The sequence below is a fragment of the Myotis myotis genome, unplaced genomic scaffold (assembly GCF_014108235.1).
Source record: "Myotis myotis isolate mMyoMyo1 unplaced genomic scaffold, mMyoMyo1.p scaffold_m19_p_14, whole genome shotgun sequence".
Taxonomy (NCBI): Eukaryota; Metazoa; Chordata; class Mammalia; order Chiroptera; family Vespertilionidae; genus Myotis; species Myotis myotis.
In genome coordinates this window covers 19,787,231-19,811,829 of record NW_023416318.1, presented here as the reverse complement: position 1 = coordinate 19,811,829, position 24,599 = coordinate 19,787,231, and the positions used below count along the sequence as shown (strand labels likewise).

General features: G+C 41.4%; 1 long non-coding RNA gene across 2 annotated transcripts; it reads left to right on the top strand.

The window, feature by feature from the left end:
- The first annotated feature begins 491 nt into the window (after positions 1–491).
- On the top strand, positions 492–24,007 carry LOC118668962. 2 transcript variants are annotated; one of them, XR_004971827.1, is made up of 4 exons: positions 492–679; positions 6,950–7,074; positions 21,446–21,630; positions 23,756–24,007. It is a non-coding gene; the product is annotated as an uncharacterized LOC118668962 (long non-coding RNA). The 2 variants fall into 2 exon arrangements; XR_004971826.1 differs by lacking the exon at positions 23,756–24,007 and having other exon boundaries at positions 21,446–23,581.
- Positions 24,008–24,599: the final 592 nt, after the last annotated feature.

The following is a 24,599-nucleotide window of genomic DNA, read 5'->3' as shown; positions in this document are numbered from 1 at the left end:
CGGCGACCGGAAACACGCCTCGTGGGTCCTCGGGAATTCTGGGTAACGCACGGATACCACATTACCTCACGAAGAAGAAACTTACCATTTAAAAGAAAAATATCTCTTGCCTTTAACACATCTATTAATCTGAGCGCAGAGAGCCGTTTCTATCCTGAGAAGCTAGAAGGGGAGGTGAGGCGAGTGAAGGTTTCTTTCTTTAAAATGAAAAGGCCTTCCTTGCTCTTCCCCGCCCCCCACTTCCCCGCAGTCTGAAGGGGCTTCGAATTCCCCTTGGGGAAGGCCGTTTCCATGGGTGACGATTCGCGGGAATGCGGTGAAAGGAGCGTCGGCAGGTCCACCATTGTGTTCGAATGCCGCCCTGAAGGAGGACGCACGCGCAGTGCGGCTGGGGGCGTACAGGCGAGGCGCGCCCTGATTGGCCCACTGGCTTCAGGCTCGGCGCTCCGAGGCCAGGGCGGGACGGAGCCGCGCGCGTGCGCAGAATCGTCTCTGCGCGCGGGGCAGTTCGTCCCCATTCCCTAGTAGGCGCTTCAGGGAACTGAGCGAGGGGCTTAATGCCTGCCCCGGAGAAAGGAGTGGGTTAAATGTCCTCGCACCCATAACTAGCAGGCTCTTCTCCGAGGCTTGGCCCACTGCGGGCGTGAGACGGAGGAAGAGGCGAGGCCCAGGCGGAAAGGTCGGGTCCGGGGCTGGCGATTGCCTGCGTAGTGAAGGACTGGGCAGGCCGGTGCGGGAGGGGAGCGGGAGGGGGTGGGGGCGAGAGGAGGGACCGCCTGTCCCCACAAAGCCCCGCTAGAGACTTCAGTGAACAGTGAAACCTCTAAGATAATTGTTGAGGAGGTGGAGGGTCACTTAACTAAGACTTGACTAAGCTTAAGCTTGTGTTTGGAGTACGGGTTGGTAACCAACGTTTGGATGACTATATGGTCTTTGGGTTTGAGGTATCAATAGGACATGTCTGTGGAAATGTTTACATGAAGTCTTTTAAGGCAATCTTTGTGAATTACCTGTAAAAAAAAAATGGATCCCTGATTTGTTACTTTAGGACATTCAAAACAATTGGTAAAGTGTTATAAAATTAGTTATCTTCTCTTTGGCTAATCATATATATGATGATTAGCTTATAGTTTTGCTCTAACAGTCTACCATTTCGAGTCCCAGAGAGTGTAGAAGAATCACAAAGTTGTGGAAGAGTAAAACCTCCACTAGAGGCCTGGAAACGGGGTAAAGCTTTCAGATTAAAGATTTCCAGATCACATGGAGAATGATGATCAGAGGCTAGAGTCATATGTATTATTTTAAGGGCTGCCCGACAGTCTATCATACTTATATATTAGGGCAGTAGAGAAGATTATGAGTTTTTTAAACAAGCCTCGGTTTAGCCCCAGCTGGATAGAGTGTAATCCTGCGGATTGGAGGGTCCCAGGTTCCATTCTGGTTAAGGGCACATGGCGGGTTGCGGGCTCCATCCCCAGTAGGGGGCAGCCAATCAATGATTCTCTCTCATCACTGATGCTTCTATCTCTCTCTCCCTCTCCCTTTCTCTCCGAAATCAATAAAAATATATTTTAAAAAACAAACCATAACATGGCTTTCTTAAAAATATGTTTTTAAAAAAACAAGCCTTAATTTAAATTCTAGTTTCCTCAAAACTAGCAGTGTGACTAGAGGTAGTTATTGATGAGCCTTGCTCATCAATAAAATGCTAAGTAATCAGGTTCCCAATACCATAATTTATGTATTATCATAATTTTAATCTGTTAGTAATACCATAATTTTAATCTTTCTCCTCTTTTCTGGACATTTAATATTGTTTCTTGTCAGAGTCTTTATGCTGGAGTCCAAGAATTGTTAGGGATCTGATTTTAGGATCTTGGTCCACAGGCTTTAAAAAAAATTTTTAATGTTCATTTACAGTGATTAAGCCTTAGGGAATTGACTTACAAGGGCTGATTTAAAAATGCCAATTCATTAATAAACTGACCAATACCTCTATTGGTTGCTTAGAATGCATTGTTTTTAGTATTTTACTAAAAGCACACTTCCTATTTCTTCCTTTCTGTCTATTTTGCCTTTTTTTGTGTGTCTTCTTGTCTCTCTGTTTTGAACACTGTATTGTTCATTCCTCTTCAGTTTGTATTGATCCTGAGTGATATAACTTTGGCCATGAAGTATTCCAGAATCCTATTGGCAGAAGTCTGTGTAGGAGGAATGACAGCTGGAGGAAAAGTCACCCAATAGGCATAGGCTCCAAGGAAGGGCTAGCAGTCCAAATAGAAAAGTCCAAGAGAATCAGCAAATATGATTCCCATCTGATGGACAGGGGTAGTATAACAGAAGGGATTTTGAGACAGACAGTGTTTTAGGTTCAGGATCAGGGCAAAAACAGTGACAAGAAGATCCATTTTTGGTGACAGAGGAAGCAGCCAGCTACTGAAAGACAATGGGGAAAAAACAAATCCATTGGGAAATATTGGCAAGATTTACAAGGTTAGGGTTTAAAGTCAGGCTCCAGCCCCCGCAGGGAGCTGAATTTGAAAACCAGTAGTCAGGACTGAGGTTTAGTCTGACAGACTGGCCACATCTTGAGGGAAAGCTACTCATTTGTAAATATGCCCAGGGTTAATTGCCAGGATGGAAGAAAGGACTGTTCTCAGTCCCTCTCACTTGTGCAGAGACAGAAAGCAGCTCACCTCAAGGATCAGTTCAGGAACATGGGAAGGTTTTAGTCATAAAATATGCTGTGCACAAGGAAATGCCTCCATAATAAGTATTATTTATAGTAAAATTGTATAAACTGTTTCCGAGATTTCTTGTTGAAAATCACTATCAGTCAGGATTCAGGAAACAGGTGGTACCATTAAACTGGTAATTAAGGACCTATAATGATAAAAGCATAACATACTTATAGACCAGACAGCTGAACGACCTTCTGGATGTCCTTCTGTACGACCTTCTGTGGACAAAGCCAGGGCTTTGAGGGCTGAGGCGAGCTGCTGCGGCTGTGAGGGCCGAGCCCCTTACACGAATTTCGTGCATCAGGCCTCTAGTAGTTTAATAAAGAGGTTATTTATGCCCTGGCTGGCCAGTGTTGTTCAGTGGTTAAAGCGTTGGCCCTTGCACTGGATTGCAGATTCCCTGCCCTGGTCAGGCCATGTGGCAGAGGCCAAACGATGTGTCTCTTTCACATCGATGTTTCTCTCCCCCTGCCTCCCTTCCTTCTACTCCCTATAAAAGTCAATGGAAAAATATCCTTGGTGAGGATTAATAACAACAAAAGAGTATTTATAAAGGCAAGGTTTAGAAAATACTAGGATGTTGTAGTACCCATGGCTAGTAACAGCAGGGAGCTGATACCATCCCTAAGCTTGAAAAGGGAAGGAATGGTGGCTGAATCCCCTTGAAGACCTATGCTATGACAGCCCGCTGATAGGAGTGGTGATTTTAGCAGAGGGGAACCGCCAACATGGCTATGTGGCAGGGAGGGAGCCAGGGAAATAAACATCCTTTCCTCACTCTTTACCAATTTCCTACCAGTATTAGCCCCCCTCCAGAGTCTCTGAACACAACTAGAAGTCAGAGTGTAAAGTGACACAGTCCATATAGGTCAGCCTCTCAGGGCACAGAGTGGGCTAGAGAATGAATCTGAAGGGAAAATAGATTATCTGTGGTGTGTAGGTTCTCATTAAATCTAACCAAAGTCTCACTTTCCAGGCCTGAGTATCTTGGGTTTTTCATCCTTTTTGCCTGTATCATCAACATCTTGGATTTTAGGCTTACTTTTCTTTGGGGCATATGGTCCTCTATCCACTAAACTCACACCCCCTGTGGAAGAGTCAAAATGAAATCACGTCTGAGCCTCTGAGCTGTCACTTGGTTCAATCAAAGCCACAGCTGCCCCAGAAAAGGAAATCTAGTTCCTATAGAGGGGCAAAGCCTATAGGAGCTCTTCCTACCTCCTTAAGCATGATTACCTGTAATTTAATGAAGGTATAGGCAGTGCTATAAAGCCTGTGAGGAAACAGGATTAGCTCTGGAGGCAGCCCTTCCCCAACTGGAGAAAGGGAGCATGTAGCAAACCCATCTGAAGGTTGACTGTTATTCAACCTATTCTGCCCAACTAGGTGGAGCCTTCATTCAAATTTCCACTGGAGCATAACTATCAGAGAATAATTAAAACTGGCCAAATGGAAGGGATACTCTCCATTGGCAGCTTTCTGCTGTTTTTTTTAAAAAAATGATTGATTTTAAAGAGAGAGAAACATCGAATTATTGTTCCACTTATTTATGCATTCATTTGATTGTTGTATGTGCTCTGACCAGGGATGGAACCCGCAACCTTGGCATACGCAGATGACACTAACCAACTGAACTACCCGCCCAGGCTCTACTGCTTTTTTGGAGTTCTTTAAGAGGTGGAGACTGATTCTGCTCCTTTGAGTGTAGGCGGGTTTAGTGACTCACTTCTAGCAAATAGAATAAGCAGAAGTGATGGTACACCACTTCTAAGACTGGCTAATAAAAAGCATTAGGGCTTCCTTTTTCCTCGCTCTCTTAATGCACTTGCTCTGGGGGAACCAAGCTGCTATGTTGTTGCTAGACAACAAATTTAGACTAGAATGATATATTCAGAAGAAATTATTTTATCTGTAGACCAAAAAACAGCAACACCACCCATTTCATGATGAGTATTTAATTTCTTTCCCCTTTCTGCATTGGTAAAGAAGCAAATGGGTATTTGATTTGCTAATATTAATGTATGAGTCAAGAAATTTTTTAAATGTCTTTTTCTATTTTCTCTACATATTAATAAAAATCTTTAATAGCAGTTATTATCATTTTTAAAAAGCATTAAATAATATGTCTTTACTTAGTTTATTTTAAATTATAGTTTCCCTGCTCACTCAAATATTTAGCACAGATAGCTCCATGGAGATGACAAAATGCAGTTCAAACACAAGTCAATTCCTTTCTTCTCCAGTGTGTGTGATCTGTTTCCATGGAAATTTCATGTTGACTGGGGACTGTAAAAATACTATACGCAAACATATCTCAGAAGCAAACCTTTTTGGAGAATAATCACAATTTAATTTGAGTCACCCCATTAAATTTTTTCAAATAATAGAAAAGAAGACTGTATTCTTCTTTAGCAAAGGCCATTCTGCAATTTCCCTTAGGTCAGTACAGTTAAAGATTATAGGGACTTTAATTTGCCTTTTGATGAGATTAAAATTAAATCTTAATGATTTGGTAAATGTATTCATTCAAAAAAGATTAAGAACTTAATATGAATAAGCAAGGTATTGTTGGAAAGCTGAAAGGAATACAAAGGTGTACACCAACACAATAATGGTGTAAAATGAGATTATTACAGTAAAGTTGACAATGTGCTCTGGGAGTGCAGAGGAGCAAAGGGATATTTATGGTTGTGAAGATCAGGAAATTTTCTTGGGTGAAATGGCAATTGTACTGGATCTTTTTTTTCCTAAATATTGTTATTGATTTCAGAGAGGAGGGGGAAGGAGAGAGAGAAAGAAACATCAATGATGAGAGAGAATCATTGATTGGCTGCCTCCTGCACTCCCCACTCTGGGGATTGAGCCCGAAACCTGGGCATGTCCCTGAACTGAGAATTGAACTGTGACCTCTGGTTTATAGGTTGATGCTCAACCCCTGAGGGATGCTAGCTGGGCTGTACTGGGTTCTAAACAATGAGAAAGTAAGGAGAGGATCTTCCTGGTGAGGGAAATCATCTGATAAAGAACTAAGTTGGGAAAGCAGAGGGTGTGTTTGGGGAATAATGAGAAGTCTATCTGGATGAGATGTAATGGAAACTGGGGGAGAGAAAATGATAATGTAGGGTGTGACTAGGTTTTCTAGGGCCTTGAATGCCATGCTAATTTGAATGTTATGCTCAACAGCAGTAGTGTTAGGTGATAATTATCTGGACTGCCGACAGTTGAATATTGGTAATGAGAAAGTAAGGAAAGGGAATAACTAAAAGGAGTAAGAAAGCATCAAAGTAGCTTGAAGAACTAGCAGGCTTGAAAAATGTTATATTTGCCTGGCCAGTGTGGCCCAGTGGTTGACCATCGAGCTATGAACCAGGAGGTTACAGTTCGATTCCTCATCAGGGCACATGCCTGGGTTGCAGGCTCGGTCCATGCAGGAGGCAGCCAATCAATGATTCTCTCTCATCATGAATGTTTCTATCTCTCCTTTTCCCTTCCTCTCTGAAAATAATAAAACTATATTTTTTAAAAGAAAAGAAAAATGGTATATTTGAGAGATGTGATGGATTTAAAATATGTCCACAAATTTTTGAAGTTCTTTTCTTTAAGAGGTGGAGACTGATTCTTCTCCTTTGAGTGTAGGCTGGATTTAGTGACTCACTTCTAGCAAATAGAGTAAGGCAGAAGTGATGGTACACCACTTCTAAGAATCTATAATAATAAAAGTGTAATATGCTAATTAGGCTGGACGTCCTTCCGGACGTCCTTCTGTACTTCTGGACAAAGCTGGGGCTGCAAGGGACGCCCAGGACCTGGGTGCCAGAGGGAAGGCGGTGCTGGCAGCCGGGGGAAGGAAGGCCTACTCTTGCACAAATTTCGTGCATTGGGCCTCTAGTAGCTAATAAAAGGCATTGGGGCTTCCTTCTTTCTTTCTTTTCTGAATCATTTGCTCTGGGGGAACCCAGCTGCGATGTTGTGAGGAAACTCAAACTTGGAAGTGGATTCTACAGCCACAAGTCAAGCTCTGAATGACATCTTTTTAAAAAATATATTTTTATTGATTTCAAAGAAGAAGGAAGAGGGTGAGAGAGAGAAACTTCAATGACAGAGAATCGTTGATTGGCTGCCTCCTGCACATCCCCTACTGGGGATCAAACTGGCAACTTGGGTATGTGCCCTGACCAGGAATTGAACCGTGACCTCCATGTTCATAGGTCGATGCTCAACCAGTGAGCCACACTGGCTGGGCTGAATGACATCTTGATTGCAGCCTTCTGAGAGACCCAGAGCCAGAATGACCATCAACTAAGCTGATCCTATATTCTACAGGCACTATAAGGTACGTTTTTGTTGTTTTAATCTGCTAAATTTTGAGGTAATTTGCTATGCGGGAATAACTAATGCAGGAGGTGTGGAAATAGAATACTTACAAACATGTTTGGGGGTTGAGAAGAAGGAGCCAATGGAGACTGAGAGAGTGTTGATCCCACAAGAGAAGGGAAATCATGGTTAGGCCAAATTCTGGAGGAAGATTGTAGGGGAGAGGATTGTCAGAAAAGGGTAGAGAAATTATTTTTGGAAAGGAAGAGTGAGGATCAGAAAATAATTTCAGATTGGAAAGATAAAAGGTGAAATCAAGCTGGATGCCTGTGGTTCCTGCAGCAAAGGAGGTCATGTCACTGGCTGAGATGAAGGAGTCTCTGGGATCAGAGCTCCAGGTGAGTAAGTAAAATTTGGAAGAATTGTGAGATATCACATAGAGAGTCAGGTAGAGCAAAGAACATAGTTCTCTTGAGCTGTGCTTAGCACCTTGGAGAATAAGCTGAGAAAGTAGACAGTGAAGTTTACTCAGGATTGGGGATTGATAAGGCAGATATGAAAGACCAAGTGGGCAAACAGTTCTGAGATGCTGGTGTAATTACTGTGGCTGGGCATGAAGGCTAGACTGGGTATAAGGGCACATCTATAATAATGAAAGCATAATATGCTAATTAGATCAGTCGTCCTTCCAGATGAAGCCAGGGCTACAAGGGAAGCTTGGGTCCCGGGTGCCAGAGGAAAGCCAGTGCCTGCAGCCGGGTGAAGGAAGGCCTACTCTTGCACGAATTTTGTACATTGGGCCTCAAGTGAAACTATAAAGGGTTAATGAACTGAGAATATAAAAGAGTGGGTATTCTATGGCAACTATAACCTGTACCACACATTTCACATTTTATTCTAACATTCTTTATATTATCATGTAACTTTTTGGGGAGTATGCCTAGTTGTCCTCATCGGATCATAGATTAAAGGTAGTGACGCTGGTTTATACATTTTGTACTCTCTTAGCAATTAGCGCATTGCTTCATAGGAACTCACATTTGTTGAATCAATGGATAAAATCATTCTAGCTTTCTATGTGTTTCCTACTGAGTTGTTTTCTTCCTTCACAATAAGCATCTGATTGAGGCTAAAGATCTGCTCCTTTTAGATAGTTGAGTGTTTTCCATCCTTGTCTCTAAAGAGACAGGATTTCTGGATGCTTTTAAGAAGCATTATATAATTATGAAAAAAAGGACAATACCTGGTTGGCTAAAAATAATAAGCCTAATTATGCCTATGTGAAACAACCTTGAAATAAACATTGGATGATTTATATTCAATCTGATAAAAATCAGAATAAAAGTAAAAAAGTTTAGAGGGAAAAAAGAGAATAGCATTCTCCTGGAAAATTGGGGAGAGCAGAGGCCTTGGTTTAGAGCAGTGATGGCGAACCTTTTGAGCTCGGCGTGTCAGCATTTTGAAAAACCCTACTTAACTCTGGTGCCGTGTCACATGTAGAAATTTTTTGATATTTGCAACCATAGTAAACCAAAGACTTATATTTTTGATATTTATTTTATATATTTAAATTCCATTTAATAAAGAAAAATCAACCAAAAAAAATGAGTTCGCGTGTCACCTCTGACACGCGTGTCATAGGTTTGCCATCACTGGTTTATAGGAATCACACTGAAGCTTACATCTGGAGTGAGAGGTCTGAGAAGGAGCGTCTGGTTTTCCAAGATTAGCAGTACAAATGGCTCCATAGCCTAAGTGGACATTTATGTATTCTTTACATAGCACACTCTTCTTTCATTGTTTTCCTGGCACTGACAGGCTTGTTCAATTTTGATAAAACTATAAAGAAAAAATTGAAAATAGGCTTCTAAACCACTGAAGAAGGTCACTGATCACAATGATATATAAGTGGTTCTTCAAATTTTTACCACCTGCCATTTTATGTACTTCAGTCACACCCCAACCCACCTTTCTTTCTGTTCAAATTTTTATATATGAGTTAATAAATTAATATTATATGGTGATACAGCCAAGAGTTTGCAGTTCAGTTTTGACAGTCACTATCTTTGTTGATGAGTTTGTTTCTGTAAGTATTTGAATATTTCATTACATTTTGCCCTTCTCATTAAAATGAAGAAAAAGAAAAATGGAAGTGCTAATCCCAGTGATAACAAGTTTAGGTTTCATACACTTAGTACAATTAAGACAAAGATGAAAATTATTTGGCCATCTAAAAGGAACAGAACTTAGCCATAATCAGATGCTCATTGTGAAGGGAAAGAAATCAATGAAAGAATACATATAAAGTGCTAGTGCTAAATTACTGAAAATTGTGTCTGAAATTGAGGTGTGATTAGGGATTTTATAATAATTCTTAAGTCTTATATCATGTTAGTTCTACTTTCAGCCAGTCAAACGTATTTGAAAACATGTTATGTTAGATAAAGAGAAACTGCCTATATTGTATTGTGCTCCAGGAGGCCACATGGAGGTGCCACAGAGGCTAAGGTCAGGGCCAATGGCCAGAGCTGCAGGCCTCCCACCCCTATATCAGCTTTCACCAAAACAAAGTTCCTTTTCCGCTTTCCATTCTGGATTCTGAAAAGCCTTTTTCTTTTCTTTTCTTTAAAGGATTTCTTTCAAAGAAAGAGTTCCCATGTAACAAAAGTCTGAAAATCACTGCCTTACCCTGATACAGTATTTATATATACTGGTTCAGCCTTTTAAAGGGACTATTTGGCAGTAACTTAAAAGTCTAAATATTTGTATTGTTTGACTCAGCAATTTTACCTCTAACAATTACTCTTTATACAAGTAATCATTCAAGGGCACAAAGATATATGTACAGGATATTTATTGCAGCATTGTTCATAATAGAAGATTGAAAACAAAACAAACATTGTTAGCATAATAATATTCCTATATTGGTGTTCTTAAAGGAATGAGATGGAAAGATGTCAAAGTATATTGCTAAGTGGAAAAAGCAAGTTACAAAACAGTATGATTCCATTTGTAGGTCAAATAAGTCAATAAATAAAAGAAAAACATTGGCCTGGCCGTCATGGCTCAGTGGTTGAGCTTCGGCCCATGAATCAGGAAATCATGGTTCGATTCCAGGTCAGGGCACATGCCCGGGTAGTGGGTTTGATCCCCAGGGTGGGGCATGCAGGAGGCAGCCGATCAATGATTCTCATCATTGATGTTTATATTTCTCTCTCCCTCTCCCTTCCTCTCTGAAATCAATAAAAATATATTAAAAAGAAAACCATTACCTTTGATATATGCAAATAGATGACTGTTACTTCTTAAAATTATTACTAAAATTCATAGGTTTAATTGTTTTAGTTATATATTGGATGGCATGATCTTTTTTATTTACATAGATTATTCAACTTTGGGGTTTTTCATAATTGCTCTATCTGAAAAAGTAATCCGTTAAACTTAGCGTATTAGAAAGTAAAAAAACTTGTAAAGATTTCTTATAATTTTATGTTAAGAAGGAAATCAGCAATGACTTAGACTTATGGAATTTAGTCACATGGTGTAACAAAAAAGTTTAGGCCCTCAAACACTCACAAACACAGTAACATTCAAGAGAATAAGCATTTTTGTATGTTAGTGCAATAGGAATTTTCATAATTTAACCTTAGAGAGCTATTCTCTCTTCATTTTTTAATCATTAATTGAGTAGGCCTAAGATAAAAGATTTTGTTTATGGCACACATGTCACAAGGAGCCATGAAATCATTACAGTGAGCCATGAAATCATACAGTTGTATGATTGATAAGATCTTTTACACTTTTACTTTTAAAATATGTTTTCTCTTTATTGATTTTTAGAGAGAGGAAGGGAGAGATAGAAACATCGATTGGCTGCCTCCTGCATGTCCCCTACTGGGGATCAAGCCCACAGGGATCGAACTAATGACCTCTTGGTCATAACTCCATGTTCGACCACTGACCAACACCAGCTAGGCTCTTTTACACTTTTATTTTGAAACATGGAAGATTAAAAGTGGATGTCACAGTGGTCAAGCCAACAAATCCACAGAAAAAGGGGGTGTTCAGCAAACTGCATGTTTCTATAGATATGTGAGGCAGAAAATACCAGGGTAAATTTTACAAATCAGTTAAACCAATAGTACCATAAATAAGAACAGAGAAATGAAAATTACAGATTTCTTAAGTCTCATACCAAATCCTAACAGTGCATTTTAAGCACATTTAAAGACATCCTACTAGAATACATCATGGTTTTACTTCTGTCTTCTAATTAGAAAGACTGTTGTCTCACACTATATATTTTTTATTCCCTGAGAGATTGCAATGGTGAAACTATAGAAAGCACAAGGAATGCTCATCATCTGGAAAGCAACGTAAAACATATGTTGTCATGCAAGAGAGCTCAGGAAATTCACAATGTCATAGACGAAAAAACAGGCTTTCCTAGGAACTAAAAAGCCAAGAGTCTGCAAGAGCAGGCACAGGGGATACAGTGGGCCCAGGGTGCTCTGTTGCACATGTCACAAGTGAGCATTCCATTGAAGGGACATCCTCTCCTCTTTTGCTTTCTCTTCTTCAAGACCAAAGTGCTGAACATCCTTACCAAGGGGGTCCACACAGACTACTTGGTATCAGACTGTCTGGATTTAGATGTCAACTGTCAGGAGTTATCTGAGAGAACCAGATGCCTGTATCTGGATTCCTTGGGTGCCCATGGGAAGTTGCAGCCCCTCCTGCTGAGAGGGAGAAAGCAACCAGTGCCATGAGAAGCCAAATTTGGAAGAAACAGGGAGGGCGTTGGTCACAGTTGGTTCATTGTTTAGGCAACCCAGAGTAACCTGCTGGGGTCATCTACAGACTATCCTGTCTGTTTTACCACTGTCATTAGTCAGTAGCATCATCTTTTTTAAATAAAATTTTTATATAAAATTTAGGGTTCTGGCCCTAGCTGATTTTGCTCAGTGGATAGTGTTGGCCTGTGGACTGAAGGGTCCTGGGTTCTATTCCTGCCAGGGGCACATGCCCAGGTTGCAGGCTCGATCCCCAGTAGGGGGCATGCAGGAGGCAGCTGATCAATGATTCTCTCTCATCATTGAGGTTTCTATCTTTCTCTATCTCTCCCTTCTTCTCTGAAATCAATAAAAATATATTTAAAATAGAATAAAATAAAGTTTGGGTTCTGTTTTTTATTGAAATTTTAAGGTGCCTGCTTCTGCTATAATTGTTTGCAATTCTTAGTACCTTCTGTAGGCCTCCCATTTTATGTCATTTAAACAACATTTAAATATTTTAAGAGTTGGCATTTCATTAAGAATTTTAAATATTCAGTGTCCTGACTTTGGCTAGAATAGTTCTCTTTGGCGTTACTCATTGCCACCTGCTGGAGAAGAGAAGAAGTGCAGTTGAACACTTTTCATTCAGGTAACAAGACCTGTTTCTTCTCCTAACCTAAGCCATGGAAATCATATCTCGTCTAAGGAGGTGTTCCTTATTGCCCTAGGTCAGTGGTTCTCAACCGTCCTAATGCCACGACCCTTTAATACAGTTCCTCATGTTGTGGTGACACCCAACCATAAAATTATTTTCATTGCTACTTCATAACTGTAATTTTGCTACTGTTATGAATCGTAATGTAACTATCTGATATGTAGGATGTAGTTTCATTGTTACAAATTGAACATAATTAAAACATAGTGATTAATCACAAAAACAATATGTAATTATATATGTGTTTTCCGATGGTCTTAGGTGGCCCCTGTGAAAGGGTCGTTTGACCCCCAAAGGGGTCGCGACCCACAGGTTGAGAACTGCCCTCCTAGATGAAGGCAGAGGAATGTGTGCATTGGGGACTCGGACAGTAGTAGGTTCTCTGACCTTTCTAATCCTGACTTGTGTCCTGAGACCTGCATCAGTCTCTTCATCCCAGGGGATGGGAAGTGTGGGAGCAGGCAACAAAGTGAGCTGGGTAACAGGGTAGTCCACCTATTGATTCTGGGCTGGGATAACAGTAGTTCTGAGTGCCAAGAGAAGTGCCTGTGGTGATAATATTGGCTGCTTCAATATCTACCCCTGTTGGGAACAGAGCAGCTTAGATATGTTTCTAGATTCTGTGGACATGTTAGGTTTACTTAGGCTAATGTTATAGAACCTGAGGATTAAAAGTTACAGAAAATTATTTTCAAGTCTCTTGTTGTAGATATAACATTAGGTTTATAAGCAAGAAATTTGAAAACTTGTTCACTATAGTCCACTGAAATATTTCATGGCTTCATGAAGATATTTAAATTTATTGTTTGTTTTAATCTTACTCGGAGAAATTATTTTTTAAATTTGCCAACTTTCTCAGTGAACTTTCCAGTTCAGATAACTACACTGTCCCCTGGGCCTTTCTCACCCCATCATCCTGACAGGTCTCTGCCTGCAGTCTTGCCAACCTCCAATCCATTCTCTCACTGCAACTAGAATAATCATTATAAAATGCAGATCTGAGCATACCATTGCCTTTATTGAAATATTTTAATGTTTTTTGAAGTCTAGACTCTTGAATAAGCCTAGGAGCCACTCAGGGGAAGGCCATGCCACTACTTTTTTAATATAATTTTTAAAAATATATTTGTATTGATTTCAGAGAAGAAGGGAGAGGGAGAGAGATAGAAACATCAATGATGAGAGGGAATCATTGGTCAGCTGCCTCCTGCATGCCCCCTACTGGGGATCGAGCCCAGAACCTGGGGATGTGCCCTTGACTGGAATCAAACTGGGGACCCTTCAGTCCATAGGCTGATGCTCTATGGACTGAACCAAACCAGCTAGGGCCATGCCACTACTTTTAAACCTTCCCTATTACTCTGTTCTTGCCATGTTAAACTACCTCCATTTCCAAAGCACTATTCTCACTTCTGAGATCTCTCTCTCTCTCTCTCTCTCTCTCTCTCTCTCTCTCTCTCTCTCTCTCTCTCTCTCACACACACACACAGTAGTCCCTTTGTTTGAGGAATTGACTGACTTTTACCCATTCTTTAGGCCTCAGCTTCCTTTCACAAGGGATGCCTAGAGTCCTGAAGGCTGGTGGGTCTCTGCTCTACCTTAATGTCTTTTGCCATCTCCAGCAGAGCACCATCACATTATCTGTGAAAAACCATGTCCTTGTCACCATCCTCTTTACACTATAGGCTTCCTGAGGGCAGGGACTGGGCCTTGTTTACTTTTGTATCTCCCTATGCCTACTACTGTGCCTGGGGTATAATAGATGTTCAATAAATGTTGCATGAATACACAAAATAGCATATTTGAAGCCTAAAAGTCTCTCCCTGATCAGGTAGCTCAGTTGGTTAGAGAGTCATCCCAATACCTCAAGGTTGTGGGTTCGATCCCCAGTCAGGCATATCCAAGAATCTACCAATGGCCCTAGCCAGTTTTGCTTAGTGGATAGAGCATCAGCCTGAAGACTGAAGGGTCCCATGTTTGATTCTGGTCAAGGGCAATGCAGGAGGCAACCAATCAAAGTGTTTCTCTTACATTGATGTTTCTGTCTGTCTTTCCCTCTCTCTTTCACTCTCTCTAAAATATCCTCGGGTGAGGCCCTCGCTGATTTGGCTCAGTGGATAGAGCATCGGCCTGAGGACTAAAGGGTCCAGGGTTTGATTTCGGTCAAGGGCACATGCCCAGGTTGCGGGCTCAATCTCCAGTAGGGGCGTGCAGGAGGCAGCTGATCAATGATTCTCTCTCATCATTGATGTTTCTATCTCTCTTTCCCTGTCCCTTACTCTCTGAAGTCAATAAAAATATATTTAAATATATATATCTCCTTGGGTGAGGATTAACAACAACAAAAGAATCAACCAATGGATGCATAAATAAGTGGAACAACAAATCAGTCGTCTCTCTCTCTCAAATCAATAAACAAAAAATTTTAAAAATAGAATAAGTCTGTCTTTAAAACTAGGTTTTCTGATACAAGAGAAATTCACAATTTACTTTCACAGTTTTATTTTTAAAAATACTAATAATGCAAGAAATAAAATTAAAATGTTCTCCTGAATCCATTGTAAATGAAATAAGACTCATAAGAATCATTCAAATTTTTCTTAGACCTTTCTCAATAGAATATATTAGTTAATAATGAGCTATTTTTACAAAAGTAAAATACTATTATGAAAAATAGGTATGACTTTACACACTGATTAAATTTGGCCATATTTTTTAAAAATCCTACTAAATAATTTAGAATAATCTTTTGCACTAAAAAAGCTGTGAGCATACCTTATTTTAGTTAAGTCATAGGATAATTTTTTTCTTTTCAAAAAGCAGGACAAGTTTAAATTCTGGGACTCTAAGCTAAATTTCAGAAAGGCTTAATAGTATTAGAATGACCTTATTATAAACGATGCCTGTTTGAGGGGTTCCCAAACACACTGAAGGCTGTGGGGCTTCTGCTCTACCTGTGAAGGTGGACACTGCTCTGCTCATTGGCATTTGGCAAGGATCCTGAGGTCACAACCTAGTTTTGTGATGTGGAAACAGTGACAAATGGTAAGGATTTTATATTCCATCTGCAAATCATGATGGGATCTCTTGGTAAAAGATAAAAAACGAGCCCTAACCGGTTTGGCTCAGCGGATAGAGCATCGGCCTGTGGACTCAAGGGTCCCGGATTCAATTCCGGTCAAGGGCATGTACCTTGGTTGCGGGCACATCCCCAGTGGGGAGTGTGCAGGAGGCAGCTGATCGGTGTTTCTCTCTCATCGATGTTTCTGGCTCTCTATTCCTCTCCCTTCCTCTCTGTAAAAAATCAATAAAATATATTTTTTAAAAAAGATAAAAAATGATTTGTTCTCACTTGTTGCCTTGCCACTGCCACGGATTATTAACTTAATTTTGTGGGAGTTTCTTGATGGAAGACATTCAAACACATTTATGAATGAGTCACTAACATTATGAGTCACAAATATTATGAATGAGTCACAAATAACTAATATAACATTAGTTATCCTCTATGGGGAAGTATTCTTTGGAAAATATAATTCTATTGTTATATATGAAAATCAAGTCATTGTCTTTCTTAGTTTTCCAGAAATAAACATATATTCAAAGAAGGGAAAAGAACAAATCAGAAGAAGAAAAAAAAAAGATACCTCTTGGTACTCCCCTGATAGGAACTTTCCTCCAACTATAAGAATATTTGCCCTTGCCGAAACCGGTTTGGCTCAGTGGATGGAGCGTTGGCCTGCGGACTGAAAGGTCCCAGGTTCGATTCCGGTCAAGGGCATGTACCTGGGTTGCGGGCATATCCCCAGTGGGAGATGTGCAGGAGGCAGCTGATCGATGTTTCTCTCTCATCGATGTTTCTAACTCTCTATCTCTCTCCCTTCCTCTCTGTAAAAAATCAATAAAAAAATATATTAAAAAAAAAAAAAAAAAAAGAATATTTGCCCTAACCGGTTTGGCTCAGTGGATAGATTGTCAGCCTGCCAACCAAAGGGTCCTGGGTTCAATTCCGGTTAAGGGCAAGTACCTTGGTTACAGGCTCCTCCTGGCCCGGGCCCTGGTTGGGGCTTATGCAGGAGGCAACCAATCAATGTGTTTCTCTCACATCGATGTTTCTCTGTCTTTCCTTCTCTCTTCCACTCTCCTTAAAAATCAATGGACAAATATCCTCAGGTAAGGATTAACAGAAAAGAGCAAAGGAAAATAAATCGTAGTGTAGTAGTCTGAATGATGGTCCCCAAAGATATTAGGTCTAATCCCTGGAACCTATAAATGCATGTAGAAAGGAAGAGATTATGCTGGATTACCTAGTGGGCCCTAAATTCCATCATATCCACCCTTATAAGAGAGAGGCACACAGAGATTTGACATAGACATAGAGGAGAAGGTGATGTGAAGATGGAGGTAGCAATCGATGTGATGTTGCTACAAGCAAAGAATGGAATGCTCGCAGCCCCCAAAAGTTTGAAGAAGCCAGGAATAGAGTCTCCCCTAGATCTTCCAAAGGGAGGGCCTGCTGATACTGATTTTGACCCAGTGATACTGATTTTGTACTTCTTGCCTCCAGGCTGCAAAAAACTAAATTTTTATTATTTTAATCCACCCAGTTTGTGGTAATTTGTTAAAGAGCCAAAGGAAACTAATATGACTAGGGTATCATTAACATCCATTATAATGAGTTTATGAGGCACAACATTTATTTTAATGGATTTTTTGTTGTTGTTGTTAATTCCCACCCAAGGATATTTTTTTTCCCATTGATTTTTTAGAGAGAGTGGAAGGGAAGGGGAGAGACAGAGAGAAAGAAACATTGATGTGAGATAGACACATTGATTGGCTGCCTCGCAGCCACTGTGGCTTTGTCCGGATGGGTGTTCAGATGGACAGCCAGAAGATGTCCAGTCTAGTTAACATATTGCCCTTTTATTAGTATAGATACTTATTGAACTCTGGCATTAGGAGGACTTAGTGTAGAAGCTCACAGGAAACATTAGTTATCCTCCATGGGGAAGTATTAAAGAACTATTAAAGAACACTGCTTCAAAATTACTGGAATACATTCTGCAGACTCCCTTAATGTTAATAAGGGACTTAGAATAATGCTACCAGAAGAACTCTAGGAGTGTATTACCCTTTAAATTAAGAAACAAAACAACAAACAAAAATATGAATAATTTACTTTCTGTAAAATGAATAGTTTGTTACAGCACATTACCTTAAAACAAAAGCATTACATTTGATTTCAGGACAACTAGGTTTGAGTGCTAATTCTTCCAGTTATTAGTTGGTGACTGTGGAAGACACAGTACCTACCCAGGATACACTCCCACCAATCTTGTTCAGGCATCTGCCCTGTCCCATACAGCCCTAATATCTTAGGAGCAGCCCACTTGGTCCCTAGTGCCATGAGTAATCCCCTCTCTTCTCCCAGTAGTTTGATCAGGAATGGGTATTAGTCAGTATACTTAGGATTTCCATTATTAGTGATGCAAAACAACCTAGTAACACTAATATTGGATAAATTATTGTCCAGTAAATGGGGTGATATTGTCTTCCCTATCCAATATAATCACTGTAAAAGTGCTATTTTATTTTGCAAAATAGACTATATCCAGAGATGGTATTATGTCAAAAGAAATAAAATTGGGTATGAGGGGCGTTTTCTATAAACTATCAGATTATTGCTTTATTTGCAAATTATAGAAACTATTTTCTTTTAAAAACAACCATTGCGGGGAGAACCAAGATGGAGGCATAAGGTATAGAACTGTGCGTGCTGCCTCCCACAAGAACATTAAAACTACCAACTACAAGACAAACAGCTGTCATCCAGAACCATGGGAAAGCTGGCCCAGTGGAAGTTCTACAACTGGAAGGAAAGAAAGAAGCGCATTGAGACTGAGTAGGAGGTGCAGAGGCGCCAAGAACAGAGGTACGGAGGTGCGCGCCAGGCGGGATGCAACTGGATGTACGGTTTTTTTCAATCGGAAGGGGATACAAGCTCTAGAATCCACTGAGCTTGTTTGGGGCGGGATTCTGAGGTCCCAGACCCCTATGGGGAGAGGCTGGACTGTCTTGCAGCGGGTCGGAGAGTGAGGGTGGCTTTCTTACGGAGCTGCTCTCAGTGATCATTGTTGCTGTGGGGGTGCGGCACTCCGGGACGCGGAAACGCGGAGTCGCAGAGAGGCAAGGAGTTGCGGAGACACTGACGCAACCATTGCTGTTTGCTCCGCCCTGGTGATTCCCTGAGACCCCGCCCTAATCAATTTACATCCCCACCCAAGCTGTGCCAGTGGCACAAAAGGAACCACCTGCGCTTTTGCAGCCTAACCCAACAAACTGCAGATTTCAACTCCTTGCATCCATAAGGGACACACTCAAGAAGCAGACTCAGGTTCGGAGGAAGCCGGAGCCGGACCCGGCTGGGCCAGCGACATGGAACCGCTGTACCAGCAAACGCACAAGCAGGTCCACCAGATCCAGTCTCACATGGGACGCCGGGAGATGGCAGGCAGGCAGTCTGTGCACTTAGCAGAAAACAAAATCCAAGCAAGCATACCAGATATTCAGCCAGCTAGAATGCCTGGAGATTTTTGTCCAGCAAGGAGCCTCCCAACAAAAGACAGAATGCCAAACTTCGTGTTGACCAGTTAAAGTATGATGTACAGCACCTGCAGACTGCTCTCAGAAACTTCCAGCATCAGCGATACGCAAGGGAGCAGCAGGAGAGACAGCAAGAGGAGCTTCTGTCTCGCACCTTCAACCCCAACATGGGATGTGGCGCCCCCTGTGAGGCTACGTGAGGCTGTGACGGCCTCTGCGAGGTTGCGACACCCCCTGCGAAGTTGTGACGGCCCCTATGAGGCTGCGTGAGGCTGCGATGGCCCCTGCGAGGTTGCGACGCCCCCTGCGAGGTTGCGTGAGGCTGCGACGGCCCCTGCGAGGCTGCAACGGCCCCTGCGAGGTTGTGACGGCCCCTATGAGGCTGCGTGAGGCTGCGATGGCCCCTGCGAGGTTGCGACGCCTCCTGCGAGGCTGCGTGAGGCTGCGACGGCCCCTGCGAGGTTGCGACGCCCCCTGCGAGGTTGTGTGAGGCTGCGACGGCCCCTGCGAGGCTGCAATGGCCCCTGGGAAGCCGGCAGAACCACGCGAGCCGCCCAGACAGCTTTGTCGATGGCCCGCAAACCAGCGCGCAGCCTCACGCACAACTATCACCCGAAGGGCGAGAGAGGTGAGAGCAGCTGTAGTGTTGCTTTCTCCTCAGTTTTGGTAGCGAAATCCTCATTTTAAACATAAGAGGATACATTATTTTAAAAAGCCGTCACGTGGCTCCGCACCCTTTCTGAGTAGAGCATGAACAAGTCGTGAGAGACCTTTCCGAGCACAGAGACACATTGCGGATGGACATAGCTACATTTTCCATGTGTATGACCTTTGACCCATTGACAAAAAGCGTACACCTATGGATGAGGACAGTGGGGGGGTAAGGGCAGAGGGTGGGGTGGGAACTAGGTGGAGGGGAGCTATGGGGGGGAAATAGGGGAACAACTGTAATAATCTGAACAATAAAGATTTATTTTTAAAAAAAACAACTATTGCAGATATATACATTCAATGAGTGTCAGGTATTCTGAATTAATATTGTATAAATTTATGCACTTACTCATTAAACCAGTGTTTATTGAGCACCCACTATATCACAGTCACTATAGTAGGTGCTGGAGGTTCAGTAATTGGCAAAACGGTCACAGACCCTGCCCACGGAGCTGCAGTGCCCAAAATACATTGGATACTACAGACTCATTTTATGAAGCAGTTTTTGAGCAAGGCATACAGATGGGCAATAGATATGTGAAAAGATGTTCAATGTCATTAATCATCAGAGAGATGCAAATTAAAACCACAGTGAGATATCAACTCTCACCTGTCAGAATGGGTATCATCAATAAATCAACAAACAACAAGTATTGGCAAGGATGTGGAGAAAAGGGAACACTCGTGCACTGCTAGTGGGACTGCAGATTGGTGCAGCCACTGTGGAAAGCAGTATGGAGTTATCTCAAAAAATTAAAAATGGAACTGCCTCATGACCCAGCAGTTCAACTTCTGGAAATATATGCAAAGAAATCTGAAACACTGATTCAAAAGAATATATGCACCCCTAGGTTCATTGCAGCATTAACAGTAGCCAAGATTTGGAAGCAGCCCAAGTGCCCATCAATAGATGAGTGGATAAAAAACCTGTGGTACATTTACACAATGGAATACTACTTGGCTGAGAGAGAGAGAGAGAGAGAGAGAGAGAGAGAGAGAGAGAGAAATATTACCTTTTACCACAGCATGGATGGATCTGAAGAGTATTCTGCTAAGCGAAATAAGCTAGTCAGAAAAGGACAAGTACCATATGATTTCACTTACATGTGGAATCTAATGAATAAAATAAGCTTACAAACAAAATAGAAACAGACTCATAGATACAGAAAACAGACTGACATCTGTTAGAGGGGAGGGAGTCTATGAAAAAGGTGGAAGGATTAAGGGAAAAAAACACCTCAGAGACAAAGACAACAGTAAGGGAAAGCAGGGTTGGGGGAAGTAGAAGAGGATAAAAGTAGGGTAAATGGTGACGAAAAGAGACTTGACTTTGGGTGATGAACACACAATACAATATACAGATGATGTATTGTAGAATTATATAGGTTAATCTGAAAACTATATAATTTTATTAGTTAATGTCATCCCAATACATTCAATAAAATTTTTAAGAGTAGAATCTCACATTTGTCAGATGAAATTGCTGCCTAAATTATCTAAGATAATTTTCACATTCTTTTGTGAAAATCAAATTCTGTACGGTTATAGAATTAATTTAGAAATGACATGGTGTGTTTTTCTTCCAGGAGAGCTTGCTAATTCAAGTTGAAGCATTAACCGTCCTCCTGAAAACACTCAAGCCAATGAGGTAACAAAGGCCCAGAAGACAAAAATTAAGCAAAGCAAGTTCTTGAAAACTCTTATAACCCCAATTTAAGAAAAATAAAGAAGCAGGAAAGAAATTAGAAAAAGGCACATGACAGCATATGAGGTATTTATGAAAGTATTTTTGTTTATATATTTAGCTTTTTTTAATATTTAGCTTTTTTAATTACATGCATTATGTAGCTTGTACTGTGGTTTTGAAATTGTAAAATAAGTATTTGTTGGGTCTGTTCTCTCAGTGCTTGGAAATATAAAAAAGAAACAGCTCCCCCTGCTTGTCGCTTACATGTGCAGGATCACAAACTTACATGCCGCTTGGCCAGTCCCAGGGAGGGCTGTCCAAAGTGAGGGACATGTGGCCATGAAAGGTTCAGCTGCCTTTGGACTCCACTGTTTGTTGCCAAGTGAAGTGCAGGGCATTCCACATATTCAGAACACTGTGTTGGTTTGGGCTCTCCCAAAAGCAGGCACTGAGACAAAAATTTGGGTGCAAATGTCTATTTGGGAGGGATTGCAAGGAACTCGATGAGGAAGTGGGGCTGTTGCCATTTGGCAGCCAATGAAAGGAAGGAGAGAGGTTGCCTTATCTTTTCAAAATACGTATTTTGAGGTTTTAGTTATTAACAGTAAACATATTTAAGCTTCTTAGTAATTGTTTACAGACAGCAGAAATGTTTTTCCAATTGTGCTCTGAACCCAGATTTAAAGTAGGCTCTTTTTCTTCCTTTTAGGCATAGACTGTGGAAATGAGCACATTATATGTGGGATGCATGACAAGAATCAGTTCAGGGGGAAGCAGAGTGGGTTGGGGTGGAGTAGGGCATAGGAGGGATAAATGGTGTTGGGGGGAAAATAAGGAGAAAAACAAAATCAGTTCAGGAAAATTTGGAGTGGGGAAAGTAAGTGGAAGGAAACCAAACCATTCAAATGAGGTGCACAAAGCACATCAGAACAGATTCGGGGGAGGTAGATAAAACCTAATCTCGAGCTAATTGTAAACAAGCAATGTAATGTTGAATTCTTTTGAAATATAAATTTTAAAATAGCTTGATCGTCTAGTTCTTTTGTAAGGTCCATGCTAACTCCTGTATCCTGCACTAAACTGTGTTAAAATCGTGAAAAGCTTCCCAGGGCTACAGAGTTAGTTAAACTTGTGACTGTGATGAATCTGCAGGCTATTGCCTTTCTGTGGCTTCCTTCTCAACTCCATGTTTACAGACCTGTCCCAAAGGTAGATGTCTTACTGACCTCTGCCTTTGAGTTATAATTCTTATAAGTAAATGAGAAAATATGAAGTTGGATATAAAATGCTGACACGTGTGGAGCAATGACCCCAAATCACTTTACACAGAGAGCATATGGAATGCTCTTCCCTGTCACTGTTTATCACTCTTGGAAACGTCCTTTCTTTGGCCTCCAGGACACCACTGTCACTCTAGGACATCACTGGCTGCTCCTTCTCAGTGACCTCTGCAGGCCCCTCTACCTATCCCTGACTCTTAACATTAAAGTGGCCCAGGACTTAGTCTTCTGACCTCTTCTTTCTCTCTGCACATCCTCCATATGATCTTATCCAGGCCCATCAGTTTATATACTTATGTACATAGCAAAGACTCCCAACTTGAGCATCTCTAACCCAGACCTCTGTTCTGAAGTCCAGGTTCATATATTCAACTGCTAATTAAAAATCTCTCCTTGGATTTCTCCAATAAATGTTTCAAACTTTGAATGTCTAAACCAGAGCTTTGATTCCCACCCACCCCATTTTAGTTTGGATTCCCCCAAGAGCAGACTGTGAGACAAGGACCCAGAGTAGTAGTTAATTCAGGGATTGAGGGACATGGGTGAATTGCTTGCAAAGATGGCCTTAACTTTCTTCCCTTCTTATATGTCTGCCCCTCGTGCAAAGTAACTTTGATATCACTCCCCATCAAGAAGTGAGATTTTTCTCTTCACCCTTTGAATCTGATCTGGCGCCCTAACTGGTTTGGCTCAGTGGATAGAGCATCGGCCTGCGGACTCAAGGGTCCCAGGTTCGATTCCAGTCAAGGGCATGTACCTTGGTTGCAGGCACATCCCCAGTAAGGGAGTGTGCAAGAGGCAGCTGCTCAATGTTTCTCTCTCATCGATGTTTCTAGCTCTCTATCCCTCTCACTTCCTCTCTGTAAAAAATCAATAAAATATATTTAAAAATAAAATAAAATAAAAATCTGATCTGGCATTGTGACTAGCTTTGACCAAAAGAATGCAGCAGAAGTGACACTGTGAGACTTCTGACCCAGGCCTCATGATGCTTTCTGGCTTCCCTGAGACTGTCATGTGAAACAACTTCATCTAGCCTCCTGGAGATTAAGAGGGACAGAGGAGCAGATGAACCATCCCATCTGAAGCCTCTTAAATCAACCAGCTGACAGCTAGCTTCTGCCATGTATCAGCAGAGGTCATCTTAAACCAGCCGTGGGCAAACTACGGCCCGCGGGCCGGATCTGACCCGTTTGAAATGAATAAAACTAAAAAAAAAAAAAAGACCGTACCCTTTTATGTAATGATGTTTACTTTGAATTTATATTAGTTCACACAAACACTCCATCCATGCTTTTGTTCCGGCCCTCCGGTCCAGTTTAAGAACCCATTGTGGCTCTCGAGTCAAAAAGTTTGCCCACCCCTGTCTTAAACCATCCAGATCCAGTCAAGCTGCCCAATGATTATAGCCACTAAGTGACCCCAGGCAAGGCCAGCAGAAGAGTCACACAGATGAATCCAGGCCATTGCTGACCCACAGAATCATGAGCAAAAATAGTTGTTTTAAGCCACTAAATTTTGGGGCAGTTTGTTATGCAACCAAATCTAACTTATATAGGAGGTTACCCCCAGGAAGTATAGAAATAGGGGAAGTAAAAACGAGAAAGGAGAAATGTTAATAAAGGACGGTTTAAGGAGCAGGTCAATATTGTGGGCAATTGAAGCTGGATCCTCTCTAAGGAATCTTGTAGAAGGCATCTCAGAATTGTCCCACCCAGGAAGAGAGAAGCTGGGTTATTTATCCAGTAACTCCCTTCCCATTCCTCACTGTTG